At 42.1% G+C, this 17,722-nt stretch overlaps 1 long non-coding RNA gene across 1 annotated transcript; it reads right to left on the reverse strand.

Moving 5' to 3' along the window:
- Positions 1 to 1,349: 1,349 nt before the first annotated feature.
- Positions 1,350 to 9,066, reverse strand: LOC116457375 (uncharacterized). The gene is made up of 3 exons (XR_004245011.1): positions 8,907 to 9,066; positions 7,571 to 7,731; positions 1,350 to 1,611 (listed from the first exon to the last, which is right to left on the reverse strand). It is a non-coding gene; the product is annotated as an uncharacterized LOC116457375 (long non-coding RNA).
- Positions 9,067 to 17,722: the final 8,656 nt, after the last annotated feature.

Below are 17,722 nucleotides of genomic sequence, written 5' to 3' on the forward strand. Positions count from 1 at the left end.
AAGGCACAACCAAAGTTCAATTGCTTTTCAGTTCACTCATTCATTCTCATATACAGTAAGAAATAATGAAGTAGCAACCCTGTACCAGGCAGTCCTCTAGGAGCCAGCAATACTACAGAGAATAAGACAGAGAGGCTCCTAACCTCACGAGGCTTACATTCTGGTGGGAGAAGACAACCAGTAAACAAAATAATCGGAAATAGGTCTTACATCTTAGGTCTCAATAATTATCATGGAGATTGAAAAATCAAAGAGACATGATAATCAATGGATGTGCATATGTGGGGAGCTCTTTGGGTGGATATTAGAGAAGCACTCTCAGAGAAGGTGACGTGTGAAGACAGCCAGGCAGTAAGGGTGGGGTGACATGCACACTGTTGCACCCAGAAAAAACAGGAAAGAGCTAGCAGCTCTCAAGGACAAGGTTTGCTTACTCAAGTGAGCTGGTCCCACACTACATTCCTACAGAGGAGATTTTCTTTTCTTGACTCATTTGTAAACCAAGTGGGAAGTTGCACTCTGAAAGGGAGGAATGTGAGGATCTGGGGCACTTTATTAAGGAAAACTGAAGGGTTGCTCTTAGATATGAGGAATTTGCTGGAGAAGTTGAAAAACTTAAGGGCTCTGGTCCCATCTTTGCCAGCAGCAGGTTATGTACCATTGGGAAGTCCCTTCTCCTCTCTGACTTCAGTTTCCTCTTGAAGTGAGGATGTTGGATATCTAATTCTCTTCCAGTGCAAAAAATCTCTGAGCTTGCTAAAAACAGAAGCTAGAGCTGCATACTCCTGCTTGAGAAATACTGTTAACGTGGACTCACTCACCAGGATGTTCAAAACCATACTGTGCATAAAAACAGCATATGCACTTGAGTGACACTTGATCAACTCCTCCTAGAGTCCAAAGGAGCCATGTTCAGACACTTGATCTCTTTTAACCTCCTCAATTTGGTCTGTTTTATGACCAAACTGGTAGGGAGCCCTTTCAACACGCAACCAATGGAGATAGTTTCATGGATAGGCCAGATCTCCCAGTACACACCAAAATGAGGCATCTTGTTTATATGCAACTATGTGAGAAGCGGCAGGTCTGATGGCAGAGATAGATCAGACAGGGGTCCCAGGGTCTCAACCTTCAATAGTGGAAGATCCCTCCTAACAAAAGTCTTTGGTTAAAGACAGCTGTTTACTACGATCCCCTGGCTTCCTGGCATGAAAGCAGCTTTCTTTGAATCCTGCTATAATGGGCAGATAATCTCACAGCTATTTCTCCTCTGTTGGGTCTGCTGCATGATGCTCTGTCAGTACAGAGAGACATTCCAAAGCTCAGAAAAGGTATAGGACGAAGGGCTGTCATTTGTATATATATTTTGAGCATCTTTGCTAGGTGGAAGAAGGATCTAGAGAGACACACAGTGAATCAGAAATAGTCCTTGACCTCAAAGACAAACCCCCAGCCTAGATTCATACACAGATACCTACCATTAACACAAGTCAGAGAGAGAGGAGGAGTGGATGCAATGACAAGGGCGATGGTGGTGAATGAATTGACATTTGGAATTGGTCCTCAGGGATGATTGGGACTTCACAGGTCAGAGGCAGAGGATGAACATTCCTGCTAAGGGAACAGAATGAGTAAAAGCCAGGCACAGCATAGAGCTTCCAGGAAGAACATCAGTTTCTACAGACTCCAAGAGGAGGGATCCTCAGAACTTTAAATCTAAACTCCAAGCACATGACACAAAGGAAGCCAGAGTCCTTTGACATGCAGCTACTTTTGTCCCTAGAGTTTCCAGATCTTATTCCAGGAGAAGCATAGCACCCTCCCCCCCTCCACATCCCCAACCACACATACAAGGAATCTACAAGGAGGGCAGGGCTGTTGCTTTCAGTCACCAAACTTGCATCATTTGTTATCAGGGAAATATATACATATATTTGAGATGGAGTCTCACTCTGTAGCCCAGGCTGGAGTGCAGTGGCACGATCTCAGCTCACTTGTAACCTCTGCCTTCCAGGTTCAAGAGATTCTCCCACCTCAGCCCCCTGAGTAGCTGGGATTTTAGGTATGCACCACTACGCTTGGCTAATTTTTGTATTTTTAGTGGAGACGGGGTTTCAGCATGTTGGCCAGGCTGGTCTCGAACTCCTGGCCTCAAGTGATCTGCCTGCCTCAGACTTCCAAAGTGCTGAGACTACAGGCATGAGCCACTGCACCTGGCCAGCGAAATATTTTAAAATTGTATCAATTTTGGAGTTCTGATAATTTGTTTCAGAGTTGGAAATCAACTTTAGTCTCTGGATTCCTTATTGTTCCTCCGCGGCAATTTCTTTTCTGTTCTTTTTTCCTTTTTGGAGACAGGGTCTCACTCTGTCACCGAAGCTGGAATGCAATGGTGCTATCACAGCTCACTGTCATCTTGAACTCCTGGGCTCAAGTGATCCTCCCTCCCCATCCTCCCAGGTAGCTAGGATTACAGGCACATGACACCATGTCCAGCTAGTTTTAAAATTTTTTTTGTAGAGACCGGCTCTCACTCTGTTACTTAGGCTGGTCTTGAACTCCTGGTCTCAAGTGATTCTCCCACCTGGGCCTCCTAAGGTGCTGGGATTACAGGCTTGTGCCATGGGGACTGGCCGTTTGCTCTAATTTCTAAATGCCATTTCAACCTTTCTTTCCTCTATCCAGCCATGCTTCTTCATCACAGACACAAGTATTTGGAAACTTCCTTTTTCCTCTCTCATTTTTGTCCCTGGGGCTTCTACAAAGACTGTCAGAGGTCTCACCACTCTTTATCATCCAGATGTCTCCGAGAAACAAAACCACACACTTCCCAACAGCCATCCTGATCTGATCATTTTCACATCAGGAAGGCTTTGTCCCAATTGAATTCTATCTTGTCGTTCCCATCAATATTTTTTTTTCATCTTAGCTCTGTGCCAACCAATTGTTCATATTTACTCTCAATATGTATTTGATGATCACATGGAATTTCACTGCTTAGTTATGTTCTGGTCTACTTAATTTGTCATCTCTATATTCCTTCTCTTGACAGTGGCAGTGTTGCCAGGTAAACAAAGTTCTCTTTTGTTATCACACTTGTGGCCAAATAGTAACAATAATGGTAATAAGAAATAAGTTGTATCAGGGAAGGTGGTTTTTTTTTGTTTGTTTTTGTTCTTGTTTTTTTTTTGAGACAGGGTCTCATTCTGGAGTACAGTAACATGATCATAGCTCACTGTAGTCTCAAACTCCTAGGCTCAATGATACCCCCACTTCAACCTCCTGAGTAGCTAAGACTACAGGCATGTGCCACCAAACCCAACTATTACTATTATTATAATAATTATATATATAATAATTATATTATAAATATATAGAGAAGGGTCTCTCTCTGCTGCCCAGGCTGACCTCGAACTCCTGGCCTTAAGCTATCCTGTCTTGGCCTCCCAAAGTGCTGGAATTACAGCCATAAGCCATGGTGCCCAGCCTCTTATAGGGCTTTAATAGAGGACCATCACTTCCTTAATACTCAAGCCAACCTGTGAAGCAAATTATCCCATTTTTCAAATGAGAAAACTGAGGCTTAGAGAGATTAAGTGACTTGTTTAAGGTCACTCTAGTAGTAACAGATAGGCAGGGCTCAAACTCTGGACTATTAGATAGAGTTGGTGGATATGAAGTATGCTTTGAATTCTGTGCTGGTCCCCCTGTGCTTCCCAGAGATGCTCTAAACTGGAGTCTCAAACACTAGTGGATTTTAGAATTACCTAGGGTCCTTTTTAAAATGCAGAATCTTTCTACCCCATACCCAGGACAATCTGATTTTGATGTGATAAGGCCCTAAAGTTTGCATCATTTACCCAGACCCCTGATTTTATTAATGCCGGAGCTTGTGTTGACAAATTGCCAAGCAAAATGGAAAAGCCTAAAAATGCCTTGTTTGTATTTACTGTTCATTGTATATAACTGTGAGTTCATTCAGGGAAAGATAGTTTGTATTCTGCTTTAGTTCTTATAAAATATCACTATAATCTTATTTTAAATGGCTGCGTTCCTGGAAGAGACCATTTTATCCCAAAGAGAATTTCATTTCTGATCATTTCAGATAGATCTTTTATTTTAATTCTCCCTTCCCTTCTTTTAATATGACATCGTAATCCTCTTCACATCTAGCTTTTGTGTTTTACTGGTGTTTTTTTTTTATGGAATATTGCCAGGCTTAGCATTAATGATGGAGATTTCATAATTATATTCTAAATGAGAGTAAAATTCAAATAAGGATCCAAATGGAAAATACGTCTATAAGTATATGAAAATACCTCGTTTTTTAAGCAGTTTTTTTTTCTTTTTTCAGAAGGAAATGCTGGTTTAGGTAGGTATGTTAGGGGGTGCATTTTACTGTTATACATACCATCTTAAGAAATATTCAGATAAATCCTGCTTGACAGAACTCCAAAGAGGTCAGAGCACTGGATAAAAAATGAGACCAGCTTTGATTTCCTTATGTAAATGTTTTCTCTAGATGTATTTATTATGCCAAATGTAATGGTTCTAATAACCACTCCAGACCCATCTAATTCAATTTAATTCCCCATGATCAAAAAATGCAAAACAACTATTTGAAGAACGGAGATTAGCTCTTTTTCTACTACTAAAGGAAATGAGAAAGGTATTAAAGAGATGGAATCTCAGACAGAGCTTCAATATTGATCTCATCTCCCTTAAGTTTGATCTTATGTAAAGTAAGTATACAGAGGGAGGTTTGGTGTAAAATTTGCTTTTGTAAGGCCTAAAGAAACTGGAACAAGCCATCCGTATTCATCCCCTCTTTAGCAAGCATATTCCTTCCTACCACTTTCAAATGTTTGGATCAATGTAAAGATTTAAGATTGATTTTCTTCCAGATTTCAGATCATTGCCTCATAGCCACATTATCTCACAAGCTGTGGTTTGCATTCTTGCACACTGAGCTGTCATATTTCACATAAATACCTTCTTTACATGGGACAAAATATAAACTGTCTCTTTCTACTTAACCCTGTCTTGAAAAAACAAAAGAAGCTGAGTTTTGGAAAATGAATTTCAAGCCCAGTCCACTGGAAAATGTCCTTTGGTCATCTATACACCTGCACTTACTGATACTCTCTTTTCTTCCCCTGTCTGGCCCTTAAACCACATTGTGTCCCTTTATGGGATACTTTTCATCCACTCCTTTCACTTGTTGGCTCCGTCTTTGGTGAGCTGATATAGGAGCTTGTGTATTTCCATTTCCTTTGGGAGCAGCATTCTTTAAGCAGAGCAGGAAATTCAGTGTCAGTTAATGAATACTCTTGGTGTGCAGAAACTCTGCTGAGCTCTGGGGGCACAGAGAAGAATGAAATGGGTTCTCCCTCTCTTTAAAATGATTGCCTTTAGTTAGAGGCAATGGGCCTAACAATAACAATAGCTCCGTGCATTGAGCATTTGTTTCGTGCCACCTTCCCAAACGCAATTAATTTTCATCTCCACAATAGTCCTGTGATTTAGATGCTGTTATTCCCATTTTTCAGATGAGAAAATTTGGGCTCCCAGTTGCCCCGGCCCTCAGTGGGTATGTGTCAAAGCCAACATTTGAATCCTGGTCTGTCTGACATCAACACCTCTTCACTATATGCTATGCTGGTTGAAAATATAAATAATAGTCTATGACTGAGGCACAGAAAAGATCAACAGAAAAAGAAATTCATCTCCTGGGTCAGAAGGATTAAAGTAGAAGCTGGAAGGCTTTACCCATTCCGGTGTGGCAGTGCCTCCTCTTTTAATGACCTCTCCTTGCAGGCAAAATTCTCCGGAAGAATGCTGTTGACATCCTTCAATGCATCATAAATAATGTCCCAGGTGCTCAACTACCAGACTCAGTCACACTCCTCTGGAAGCTTTGCAAAAGTCTTTGAACTTAACCCCCTCTCAGCCAATGTTTCTTCTCATTCCTTGCTCCCCACTATGAGCAGAGTATCATTTGCTCATATTTCATAGTTGCTTTGTAAGTGCTCTTAAATATTTTTTTTTGTCTTTTTGCTTTTTCTTTTTTTTTTGAGACGGAGTCTCTCTCTGTTGCCCAGGCTGGAGTTCAGTGACATGATCTCGGCTCACTGCAACCTCTGCCTCCCAGGTTCAAGTGATTCTCCTACCTCAGCCTCCCGAGTAGCTGGGATTACAGGCACCTGCCACCCTGCCTGGCTAAATTTTGTATTTTTAAAAAAGATGGGGTTTCACCATGTTGGCCGGGCTGGTCTCAAATCCCTGACCTCAAGTAATCCGCCCGCTTCACCCTCCCAAAGTGCTGGGATTATAGGCGTGAGCCACTGTGCCCAGCCAAATATTTCTAAAGCAATGATTAGTTCAAATGAGTGCCACCTGCACAGGTTCAGGATCTGCTGCTTCTGTGTTGTTACTGTCTAACAGTTCTGCGAAGCTTTTGTTTGCTTTTTTGTTTTTTGGTGGGAAAGAAAGGCCACCTAAACTTTAGGTTCCTTTAAGGCTGGGCAGTGTTTTATTTGTTTCTGTATCCTTGGCCCCTAGGTCAATAGGGCCCAGAACATGTGTTCATAAAGGTTTGATGGACTAAACCAAATGTGGAGCCAATTGTCCTAAGCTCTGTGACAGGGAAATATAGACCCTCAAATCAATTTAGTCAGCAAAGACTGAAGTGTGGGGATCAATTAAGGTAAGTATAGATATAACTATAACAAAATGCAGAACAAAGTAAAACATCATAACAGGGTACCAAATGCCAGGGAAGTTCAGAGGTTGGAGAAATCTTATTCAGTGATCTAGAAGGAGGTATCGGAGGGCTTTAGGTACCGATCAAACTGATAACAAGATCACAGCTATTATAACTTGGTACCTTGGTACCAGTTTATTGTTTTCAATAGTCACAGTGGGAAGTGCGGCATAGAGAAACTTTTTACTTTATACTTTCCAAGTTTGACTGCATTTTTTAAAGAATAAAATTCACTCCTTTTGCAACTAAAACAAAAAGGAAAGGACTTCATGGTGAAGGTGGCTTATGACTGGGTTTCAAAAACTCTGTGGATAGGCTAAGGGGTGGGGAGGATTATTTCAGACTGAGGACCCGGCACAACGGAAAGCACAGAGACAGGCAAGCCTTGAAAAGGTTCAGGGAGCTGGAACCAGAAAGGTGGGCGGGAGTGCTGAATGTGGGCAGGGGCAGCAGCAGGGAAGGCCAAGAGGGAAAGTCAGGCCATGTCGTGTGGGTAAAGATGCTGTCACTGAACTCATTTGGATGGGGGAGCCTCTGGGTCTTCTGAGCTGAGCAAGGCACAATCATGGCTGGGCTTGAGAGGAGTCCTCCTGGACACTGCTCAGATTTGGATATACACTGATGTTGTCCTTCTTCCTTCCTGAGCCTGATGGCTTGTAGCTCCTAAATGCCAAAGACTGATTCTACTCCATGTACCAGCCCATCCAGTGCTACAATCCAAAGGAGTGACTCATGCTGGGTTTTCCAAGAAATATGACGGGAGGAGAAGGGAGATGATAGGCACGTTCACAGCACCCCTCAAATCACCTGTAGGGGTTCCGCTCTCTTGCTGGTCATGGAAATGCAAGGTGGACATTGAAATTCCCTCGGTTTCAAGTGTCATTCTTTGCTTCAGGAAAATAAAGCTTTCTTAAATATTTGTATTCTTGCCTTCCTCTCCCATTCCTCTCTCTTCCATTTAAATATGTCTGAAATATAAACACATATACACTTACATATTCAGCACGCCCACTTGCTCACTCTACGCCCTCCTCTGCTACCCTGCTTCTGTTGGGAGCAATAAGGGCAAAAACTCAATTAATTTCTATGAAATTTCCATCTACTGCTTTAGTCAATAACAGACTTTTCATATGTTAGGGCTCTCAATCAGCCACCTCCTGTGGCTTTAATCATTTTCTAACATTTCAGTTTGCTGTCCAGTCTGAATGCCCAACTCCGCCTCCCCTTGCTTTGGTTTTTATTATTACTATTTTAACTCTGAAAGGAAAATTCATGACCTATGCCTGGAGCCTAACCTCTTTGTTGATGCCCTTTTACATTTCAAAGTATTTCTTTGAGTAATCTGTTTTGTCCACTAAAAGCTTTTTTGATCGAAGAAAATCTGATAGCAACAGAAGGTCCCCAAGTGGGTATGATTCTATTTCTGGATAAGACTCTGAAGATCTTTGTGATAGTTGATCTCATGTGTCAACTGGCTAGGCCATGGGACCCAGATATTTGGTCAAACATGTCTGCACATTGCTGTGAAGATTTTTTTTAAAGATGAGATTAACATTAAAATCAATAGACTTTGAGTAAAGCAGATTGCCCTCTGTAATGTGGGTGGGCCTCATTCAATCAGCTGAAAACCTTCAGAAAAAGACAAACTTCCTCCTAGGAAGAGAGAACTCTCTAGGCAGTGGCAGGGTGCCTTCTACTCAAACTGCAACACGAACTGTCCCCTGAATCTCCAGCCTGCTCTTCTACCTTGCAGATTTGGGATTTGCCAACCTCCTAATTATATGAGGCAATTCCTTAAAATCAATATTTTTTTCTCTCTCTCTCTCTGTATATACGTATATACACACACACACGTATACACATACACACACATGTAAGTGTATATATAAACATATATACACACACAACCTATTGATTCTGTCTCTCTGGAGAACCATGACTAATTGACTAATACAATCTTCATGTCTATATTCTGTTACTCCAGAAAGATTGCAATTTCTTATTTGATTCAGAAAATGCTTATTAGATATCCACTAAGCCATTAAAACAGCTCTACCTTAAATTGACAGTATCCCTTCCACTTCCTCCATTTCCTGATTGAAAACCTAAATACACGCGGACCCCAGTATCATCTAACTCTCACCTTGTTTCACATCTTTTTCTTTTGCCATCTGCAGAAGAAAGCACAGCTTGGCAGCCACCTCTGATAGATCAGACTTTCACAGCTCTGAGGACCCCTGCCTTCTAGTCAAAACCCTGATGGCTTCTTCAAATCTCTGTCCCATGGGTCCTGTTTAGCAAGGCTTTGCACATCTTCATTTATCTCCTTTGAGCACTCTCGAAGTTCACTATTTGACTTTATTGGGATCTTCACTTTGATCTCAGTGATAAATCTGATGGTATTACACTGTGTCCCTGGGATGAAGTCAAGTGTTGGGTATTGCCAAGACTTCTCATGGAAATGTATTTCTGGGTGTGGGGGGAACATCAACCTTAACTATAGCAGTCATTACCATTTACTGAGTGCTACCTACATGCTAGACCCTGAAATAGATGATTTACACCCATTATCTCATTTTGTCTTGTAGATTAGACAGGACAGACTAATTATCCCCCCAATACTCACTCATATGTTTTAAGAAGAAATGGAAACATGGAACCTCTGAGTCTTAGCTGGGCCCATGGCCAATGGGAATACAAGCTAAATCTCCCAGCCCCCTACCCCCTTGCATAGAGGTATGGCCATGTGACTAAGTTCTGGCCAGTAGAACATAAGAGGAAGAGTTAAATAGAACGTTTGAGAAGTATTCTTAGAGGGGGATGATGCATGCTCTGCCTTCCTGCTGGTGGGAGTTTGGACAAAGTGTCTAGAGCTTGCTGCCATTTTGAGCACACATTGGAGAAAGATAGAATAGCCAGATAAAAGGAACCTAGATCCCTGATGACTTGTTCAGTCCCCATACTAGTCCAGAACCCCTTGCATCCAGATTATTTTTATCCTGTTTAACGTTTTAAGTCACTATGGGTTTTAGGGTTTCTATTACTCATAGCTGAATCTAATACTAATTGACCATTCCCATTTAAAAGAGGAAGAAAGCAAGGCTCAAAGAGGTTAAGTTACTTCCTTCACATTATGTAAGTAAAAAGTTGTAAGTGGTAGAGCCTGGTTCTCTCTGATTCCAAAGCCAAGGGTACGGCCCCTTCCTGCTATACCATACTTCCTGCTAGTGAGAGCCACCCTCTAAAGTGAACTTGTTGTCTTCTTTCCTTGTTTGACGATTCTTCTAAGCAAGTATAGTTTGGCTGAGTCGTTACTTCCTGGAGAAAGGTTTTGAGGCCCTTTCACTGTCTCGAAAGATGTCCCAACCAATGGGACATCTGTGACCATTCAGGGACCTGGATACACTTATTCCCTAGCCACCCAATACCAATACGTTTGCTAAGTAGCTCCTTCTTAAACTGCAGAGTAGGGTGGGTGTCTTGCACACCTTGTCAGACCACTAAGCCTGCCTGTCCAAACAAATCTACTCTGCTGTGACTGTATTCCTCTGGCGTGTTGGTACATATGCTTCTCCCACTGGCACTTGGGGCCCCAGCATGTCTGAGAAATTGAATGGCAGCAAGTTTTTCTGCCAAGACCAAAGCAAATATCCCTGGGAAAAAAAACAAAAAAAAACAAAAAAACCAAGAGCCTCATTGCAAAGCGTCCTGGCTTCTGTGTGGATCTTCCACTAGGGAATTCCAAAAACTTTCTTCAGATGCAGAGACCCTAAAGGTCCTTCAAATGCTGAACGTCAGTCTGTGCCACAGTCAAAATTACAATCCCAGCAGAGAAAAGTGTGCCTGCTTTTCACTTGTGTGGAATTACAGGGGTCCCATATACTGGCTTTGATCTAGTTTACTATGTGATCTTGAAGAGAGACATCATGGTGTGTTGAAAGAGTACAGGGTTGAGATTCTGAAAGCCTGGCTACTACACTGACACTATGTAGTTCAGTCCCGGGCAAGTCACTTAACCTCTCTGAGCCTCTCAGCTGTGAGTATTCATTCATTCACCCTGCCCCCACCCCCATCCATTCATCCATCTATCCATCCAATTCAATATTTATTAAAGGTGCATTTTTTCAGGAGTGGGGCACACAAAAATGAACAAGATATGGCTTCCCCACTGAAAGAGTTCCCCTTCTACCTGATAGGTGGTACCAAATGCAAAATTGTTAATAGATGTGATGGTACTTGAGAAAGCATAAGCTTGTACATACAGTCAAAGGTTATTTTTAAGTCACAACTTTGGAAACCTCAATTTCTGCTTCCCTTAGGTGGGACCTCCTAATTGTGCACCAGGGAGTCAATAGAGAAATAGGCATAGAATTCATGAACTGGCTACAGAGGTCCCTAGCAATTTCTGCTTCATAGGTGGGGCATTTAATAGTGAATGTGACCCATCCTAGGAAAGCTGTGTACTGAGAAGCACCTTGAAACTCTCTGTCTTCAGAGACCCTACCCAAGCTCAGTATTTAATGGGAGCCACAGGCCACAGAGTCCTTATCCTTATGATTGGAAGATGCCTTGGTCAGCCATGAAAGAAATTTCAGTATTTTATTGAAAGCATTTTGCAGTGGGAAATCCTTTCTCTCTCTCTCTCTCTCTCTTTTTTTTTTTGCCAGTGCCAGCATAATTTAACTATGATTTAATAGCTTCTTTCATTTACTTGCTAAATTATGCCTCTCCATCACCTTCCCTTTGGGTTTTCCTGCCTTTTGGTCCTACAACCTCCCATTATTTATTAATGCTCCATAATACATGATCGAGGTAGGCAGAAAGCAGTCATTTCACGGTGATTTAGGAGATTCCTGGCAGTGAAACAACAGGAACAGGAACATACGCTCTGAGAGTCTCCCCTGTACTTGCCTTTTTGGAACAGAGTCAGGTAGTTCTTAGCCATATGAGTCCTCCCCTCCCCTTCCCATCCCACCCTCCTGGCCATTTTCCTGCCCTGAGCGAATTCAAAATACTTGGCTCAAAATGACTGGTGAGTCACAGCTCATGTTTTTTTCCAAGTTCCAACTGCTAGGATGAGTCTACTCCTCAAAGTTGTGCTTAACCTAAAGAGACACCAAGAGGTAATTTGGCTTTCCCTCCCAGGCAGGAGCCTTGTGTGAGATTAGATTTCAGATATTTAATAGTTTGAATCTTGAGGGAATCAATTGTTGAAAGGAAGCCTGAAACAAACTAGGGAGATATTCCTTGCTGTCCTTTTCTTGGGAGAGCTTGGCGTGTTTTGACTCATGGAATCACTTTTATAGGGATGGAGTTAGGATGAGTAGTTCTAGAGTACAGATGGGAAAATAGACATGTTTCGTGACTTACTAAAAAGTATGGATTGGGCCACATCTGCAACTTCATCACAGTTCTGTTTCTCCTAGGCATCAGTGAGGGGCACATTCATTTGCTGCCCCATCGAGGTTTCCTTTACCTTATCCCTTCACTTGTGCTTTGGACTAGACTAGCACCTATTCAGTGACTCAGTGGATGAAGTAGGGAGGCTCTACAGATGTCGGGGCAGAGGGACACCTGGAGAAGTGCAGTGACCAACCCAATATCGTACAGTTGAAAAGTGGCAGAGCCAGAATTAGAGCTAAGTTCCTTTTTGACTGTAAACTTTTACTGAGTAGGTCATTATTTTTATATATTTAAAGATATTTTTTATATATTTAAAGATATATTTTATATATTTTTATATCTTTTAAAGATAATGTATATTCAAGCTCTTAGCAGAGTGTCTGGCATTTAATGCATGCTTGCCTTCCTTTTACTACAGACCACCAAAACCGATACAGTGCTTAATAGGAAGGGTAGTGGTGTATATGGCCAGATCCCTGGAATGATACTTGGACCTCATCCTGGTTATCCCCTTACTCACAGGGGAAACTTGGATGGGCTGCTTTGCTTCTCTGAGCCTCAGTCTTCTTATCTGTAAAATCAGAAGATTGAGTTAGATGGCCTCTGAGATATTTTCTTCCTGTAACTTTGTTCCTGAGACTGCTTTAGTCGAGGTTGGGAGTAACTTAGAGCACAGAGCAGGACTCTAGAGTCTGGGGAATGAGTTGCCCAAGTGGAGTAAGGGAGTCATGACAAAGACAAAGTGCTTGGTGGTCTATGATTGTTATATTGAGTGATGGCCAAATCAAACAGGAGAGTTTCTTATGCTTCTTGGGCAGTATAGCCTCTTACTCCCTCTCTCCAGGTCCTAGACAGCATCTGGCAGATACAGCATCGTGTCCCCACTGGTTCCCTTTCCAGCTTTTGGAGGAGCATGACTGCACTAAAGGCTGGGCACGCTTGTCATTCCTCCTTCACCCCTGACTACACTCACCTGCTTCATCCCTTCAGATGGTAGCAAGGGCTTTGGAGCCTAGGCATTGCCCCCTGGAGACATGTCCTGATGTTCCCTAGGGGCCTGGGCAGCCATTCTCCATCTGGTCATCTAGGCTTAAAGTCCAAGCACAGGAGAGAAAATCCGAGACAAAGCAACAGCTGGAATAGAGAGTCTGGTCCCTCTGTTTCTCTATGACATTACTTCCTACCCCCAGCTGTGCCTCGCAGAGGGTAGCAAATGGAGTAAGTCAGTCCAGAGGCTGGAGCTTTGGGTATCTCTTGTTCACCCACAGTGCTATCTTCTGCAGCAAGCCTGCCTTTGTGATGACCTTTGCAATTTCTCCATTTGCATTTCTGCAGTGCCCTGGGTTTGCAATGACATGCTCCATTCCTCCAGAAGTTTTCATTCCTGTGGTGCCAAGGCTGGGGAACATCAGAGGGCCAGGCTGTTCTGTAACTAATGTAAATGTGTAATCTGCCTAAGCCTTGACTAATGCATTCCTTGCATTATTAAACACAGATTAAATATATATGGATATTTAAATGTAATGTGTTATTTTCCTAAATCTAGCAATGCTCGATGTTCTTTTGACTTATGCCTTTTCATTGCTCATTATTGTCTCAGGGATCATGAATTACAGGCAGAAAGGTGCCGGAGCTTCCTCAGCACCAAAGACTTTGCTATCCCATTACATTTGCCCAAGAGATGCAGCAGTAGTTCTCCCGCCCGGAAAATTACTGCTGGGGTTCTTCACAGGGGAATGTATTTTTTTTCCCTTCCTAGACAGAGCTTATTTCTCACCAATGATTCAAAGGCTAAGCCAGCCAGAGCCTGGCAGACTTTTCAGTTTGTTTCTATTCTACATGAAGGCTTACGTCTGCGGCAAGTTACTGAATAAGAAATTCAGACAGAGTCTGTGCCTTCTTGCTGGTGGTACATTCACCCACTCTCCATCAGCTGTACAGACAGTCACTTGTCCTGTACAGGTGCTTGGAGAGCCCCAGTGAATTCTGACTGATTTGCTTTTCAATCGTGCAGTTAATTGGCAACATTTCTGCCCAATACCCCAGCCCAATGGCAGGGAAACCAAAACTATCCGTGACAATGGTATGTTTGAAGCAAAGACAATCTAAAGCACTTCACATTTGCATGCCTCAGTTTCCCTTTCTCTAAGAGGCAGAGTGGAGGATTGATTCTGATTCTCTCCAAAGTTTTTGTAGGCTTTCCCATGGTTCTTTGTGCTTCTGAGGAACCAGAAGGGGCAATACGGTCAGATACCATTCACTTAGCATCATTTGCCCTGCTACCATTAAAATACGTTCCTCCTTGAGTCTTGGTTAAAGATTTTTCATCCATGTCAATCAGTCAATTGATCAGGAGGTGCCGCCTTTGTATCCTGTCTTTATCTGTATCAATGTACTAGAATTTAAGCCACTGGTGTTCAGGAGCCAGCTCATACCACCTAGGAAGAGCTGACTATACACATATCTTCCCATCTCTCAGTGATATCTTCTTGGTATCTAAAAATCAACCATTGTGGGAATATTTACACCATGGAAATTGGCCAAAGCTAGAAAGCAGAACTTTTTTCCCTTGAAAAACTGATCATTAAAATTTACCAGCACATCACTGCCATAAGCTCCCTGAGGGCACTGATCAGTTCCTATAGCTCTCTTTCTGTATTATGAAACACACATTGGGGTGTATGAAAAGCTTTTGTAGATGAATACAGAAGACACATCAAGTCACAGATCTCTCCCAGTTCAACTGTAAATAAGTTATAATCTCCATTAAGTGCCACAGTCTTTCAAACTTACCTCTTTTCTATAATATTATACCTTTTTCTATTCTATAATATTATACTTTTTTTTTTTTTTTTTTTTTTTTTTTTGGTGAGACGGAGTGTCGCTCTGTCACCAGGCTGGAGTGAAGTAGTGCGATCTCTGCTCACTGCAACCTCCGACTCCCTGGTTCAAGCGATTCTCCTGCCTCAGCCTCCTGGATGGCTGGGATTACAGGCACATGCCACTAGCCTGGCCAAATTTTTTATTTTTAGTAGAGATGGGATTTCACCATGTTGGCCAGGATGGTCTCCATCTCCTGACCTGTGATACACCTCGACCTCCCAATGTGCTGGGATTACAGTCATGAGCCACCGTGCCTGGCCTATAGCATTATACTCTTGATGTTATTTTTTTCTTACTGTGGGGACATGCTTGATCTTACCATCATCCATCCCTCCGTGAGTAGATTCTCCCTCTCTAGGTATGTTCATCAGAACTTGCTGAATTAGGAATCAAAGGAGTTAAGACAGGAAACTCGTTTTCCATCTTCCCCTGGACCAAGGACAATTATTGATAATCTCCTTCTTCCAACAGGAGAGCAAGGTGACCTAAGGCTTGTACGGGAGGGAAGAAAGGAGCAGATGTTGGGATTTTGGATGAGGAAGAGCAATGCTTGGCTGGACTGACTCGAGCAGGCAGCCCCCTTGTCAGCTGGACTCATGAAAACTCCCCAAAAGGAAGGGAAACAACCATGTTCAATGGTCACAATGCAAACATTTACTGTGTCTGTCGTACAATCAGCAGCATATGGAATCTCATATATCTTGGGCCTCCTGACTTGGACATTACTCATAATAGCTTGATTTTTGTTGTCTTCTGCAAATGCCTAGTATGGCGCTTGAAGTATTATAGGCCTTCAATAAGCACTTACTGAATTAGTGAATAGTTTTATTTGCCATCTACAGGTCTCAGGGTTTGGAAAATGTGTGCAGGTTGTGGTTGGAGAGTGGGGAAGGTGTCGAGGGGGCTTGTTCTTTTCCTGAACCCTGCTTTATTCTTTACGCTGTAGTCAAAGTGGTTATCAGGCCCCTCAAAGGAAAGGAGGTAATTCTTAAGATGTGAAGGTGCAGGCACAGAAGAAAAATTAAGGAAGGAGGGTCACCAGGCCTTTGTGCATTACCAGTTCTCACTTTAAGGAGCCTTTCAACAAAATGTCTCTGCAGCTCAGGTAAGCAGGGAGTTAAGGTCTGAGGAGAATGGAATTTTCCTTGTGGTCGTACAGACTTGTTTTAACCACAGGAATGAACACAAGATTCAACTTGTCCCCTCAGCTATTGTCTGGAACTCGTTTCCCTCCAGCCATCGGCAGCTGAGGTTTTAATGTGACATTTTTCTAAGTATTAGGATTGCTCTCTGGCCTTCTCTTCATAGCTTTTTTGCTTCCCTCCTCCCAGGCTCTCACCTCCCTATCCTTCAAATGCTTTCCAATAAGCAAGTGCTCTCCTCCTGTCTCCCAGGCAGGGGAAGACATACGGGTTTATTTATTCTTTTAAAAAATATGTGTCTCCTCTCCTTCCTGAACCTTCATCCTGCAACTCCTCCTTGAAACCACAAAGTATTACCCTTATCCATTCCCAAATCCCAAAGCCTGGTGCAAAGATATCTGAAGGATGATGTTAAGCTAACTTCATACACTGTTGGAGCCATCCTAGCAAGGGTTTCAACAGCCTTATCAACACAACCAAAAATATGGGCATATTTTCTCTCAATTAGTCATTGGGCCCAAGCATAAAAGACCTTTTGAGCCTTAGTCAGAGGTCTTACTTTGTGAATTTTTGCTTCAGATTTTCTAGTATCTGTGTGGTTTTCTCTAAGGTCTCTAACCAATCCCAGCCCATCTTCATCCATTTATCTTTAATGTAGAGGAGCTCAGAAAAAGTTACCCCCAAACTGATTGACAAATTGGGGTGGGAGGAGGTGATGGATTATTTTATGGATCCTCTCCCTTGATTGTCTTGATGTTCCCGCTGCATCTTTGTCACGTTGCTGCCTGGTTTCTGAGTTCTCTCTGTGTCCGAGGATAACAAATGGCGGTAGAAAGTCAGCATGCCTTGGAAACTCAAGCAACCCGAAGGCTCAGTGCTCACTTCTCCCTGCCAATATTGCAATGGAAAAGCCTTCCTGCAGACAATTTTTTAAATTTTCTTTTAAAGCAGCATTAGAGAGATTGAAACAGATTTCTTTCCAAGGCGTTACCCTTTGATGAGGTACAAAAAAGGTTAAACAAAAAGCCAAACTTTGGTTTCAAATGTAAGACACCTTTATTCTAATTATAATCATAATGATCTAATGTGTTTGGGATTTAATTATTTGGAATTAGAATAAAAAAGACATCCTGTAATTACTATTCAACTTATCTTGAGGCATAAATCTAATAATTAAACACTTTCAGATTGTATTCAGTGAGTAATTAAAACAGAAAAAAAAATACTGTGGATTCCTTTCCACCTCGGTAAGGAAGTTTCTAAAATTATCAATGGATTTCAGTGGAAATATCTAGAAATTATTGTGTATAAAATATAATTATTAACAAAATTATAATTTCAGTTATTTACAGTCTTTTCCCTTGGCAGTCAGGATGTTTGAGCAGGTGAGAATTGACAGAGTTAGGAGCTGGATCTGAATGAAAAATATTTCCTTCCTGAAAGATAGCTCCGTGAACTCAAGTTTAATTTTCATTGTCAGCAAGGAAAGAGAAGTAGGTACTGTGCAATTTTTATGAGAACTGAGTTCTGT

Source organism: Hylobates moloch, unplaced genomic scaffold (genome assembly GCF_009828535.3).
Source record: "Hylobates moloch isolate HMO894 unplaced genomic scaffold, HMol_V3 SCAFFOLD_18, whole genome shotgun sequence".
Lineage (NCBI taxonomy): Eukaryota > Metazoa > Chordata > Mammalia > Primates > Hylobatidae > Hylobates > Hylobates moloch.